Consider the following 2,311-nt stretch of genomic DNA (forward strand, 5'->3'; position numbering starts at 1 on the left):
GCAGTGAAGCGAGAGCAGTGTGGAAAGAAAAACAGAGGCTTCTGTAAAATGGGTGCTTTTAAAGATGAAGTTTTAAAAGATGACATTTGAAAAGGTGACGTTTGGGATCCCAGAGATGAAGTTTGGGATCCCAGGCTTTCACTCCCCAATTTTTGACACTTTTGAGATACTTCAGTAAGTATCAAACCTCATTAATGAGTCACTTGGGAAATTTCATCCGAGGGATATTATCTCATTCTTGGATCTATATACATCTATGTATATAGGTTCTCCAGCTTGAGCAGGGGGCTGGACTAGAAGACCTCCAATTCTATTCTGACATATCTATGGGAGAATGGACACAAGATTTCCTTCTTTACTCTGACTTTTCAGTCCAGTAAGAGTGCCGCTTCCACTTCCACTTTATCTTGGCCCTAAATGGGACACATCTCGGCAAAGCTGTGGCATTGCAGGAACTTATCACAGGTTGGCATTGGATCAGAGATGGGTTCCTACCAGTTCGCACCTATTCGGTAGAACCGGTTCATCAAATCTACCGGACCGGTTAGAAGAGGTTCCACCAGTGGACCCGGAAAGCAGGCCACACCTACAGAAGAGGTTCCAAAAATTTTTGAAACCCACCACTGCTAAAGGGTTAGGGGTGCAAGGATCTTGTAACTTGACAGCTTTAAGACTTGCATGCTTCAATGCCAGAGTTCCTGAGCCAACGTGACTGGAGGAGGAATTCTGGGAGTTGAAGTTCACAAGTCTTAAAGCTGTCAGGTTTGAAGACTCCTAGTTTTTTTTTTCTAAAGGGTTAGGGGTGCAAGGATCTTGTAAGTTGACAACTTTAAGACTTGCGTGCTTCAATGCCAGTTTCTGAATAGTTACTTGGACCGACCTAAGTACTGATTCATAATTTCATATCCGGTCACATGGGTGGCAAGCCACTCCCACAAAGTAGGCCACACCCACAGAGTAGGTTCGAACAATTTTTGAAACTCACCACTGCATTGGATGCAACAACAGACACCAAGTGTCATTCTTATGAAGAATAAGATAAAACTAACATTTTCAACAATTCAGGATTGGATAACCAAGAGTAAGACTTATAAGCTGTGGAGGGGGCATGTTCAGAATTTGAAGCTTGATCATTAGCTGGACATTCCAATTGCTCCTAAGTGTATGGTTGATCTGAGTCAAGCTTCCGTTGGTCATAGCAGGAAAACAGGGACCACAATTTTGGTTTGAGATGGTTCTGAGTAGCCTGCTCCAGGTAATTGTATCATTTATGGGAGGGACGGAACTTGGATTACTTCTTAGGAGTAGTAAGAGCCACGGTGGCGCAGTGGTAAGAGTGCGGTACTGTAGGCTACTTCTGCTGATCACTGGTTGCCAGCAGTTAGGCAGTTCAAATCTCATCAGGCTCAAGGTTGACTCAGCCTTCCATCCTTCCGAGGTGGGGAAAATGAGGACCCAGATTGCAATAGGCTGACTCTGTAAACCACTTAGAGAGGGTTGGAAAGCACTGTGAAGCGGTATATAAATCTAAGTGCTATTGCTATTGCTAGGAGAAGGGTTTCTGTTTAACAAGCAATTGTCTTTGAGTATGACTGTGGAGAAAACATCATCGGTGGTGGTGGCTTGCTTTCTTGACTTGTGAGAGTACAAAGAATTTTTTTTCTTTTAGAGGTAGTCATCTAAACAGACTCTTTAGTCTTTCAAGTAGTTCTGCCTTTCATGTGGATGACTTTTTTTAGTGGAGGAACTCCTTTTTTCCATATGTATGATGCACTTAGGACTTGACTCAAAAGAACTTGAGAGAGATAAAGGTCAGGAAAAGCTGGGAGGGTCTTTTCTACTTCAATGAAAGAGATTCATCATTCCAGGATTTTAGCAGAACTCAGTTCTGTGTGGATGAACAGGTTGGTCCAATCCTACTGGCTGGTATTATTGGACATCTCGGGAAGGAGAAGGTAAAGCAGCAGACAGGTATTGTATTACTCCTTCTAGTTGAGGACCACAGGCATTTGCACTATAAGCTTTGGCTTCTCATACTGGATCTCAAAGGATTCTCTCCCAATCTTTACATGCATTTGGGCAATTGGCTGTGCCTGAGAGTAATTGTAGGAAGTTATCATCCAGCCCTCTCCCAGAAAAATGAAATATCCTAGGAAATATTGAAAAGGCAGAATATTTCTCTGGATGTGAAAAGAAAGAAACATGTTTTAAAAGACAGAATAGCTGCCTGTAGCTTCCTGCCCATCCCCACTTTGTCAATGGGCCATTAAGAAGGCCAAGCTAGTCCCTTTACATAATAAAGACTTCTCCA

The sequence above is a fragment of the Thamnophis elegans genome, chromosome 2 (assembly GCF_009769535.1).
Source record: "Thamnophis elegans isolate rThaEle1 chromosome 2, rThaEle1.pri, whole genome shotgun sequence".
Classification (NCBI taxonomy): domain Eukaryota; kingdom Metazoa; phylum Chordata; class Lepidosauria; order Squamata; family Colubridae; genus Thamnophis; species Thamnophis elegans.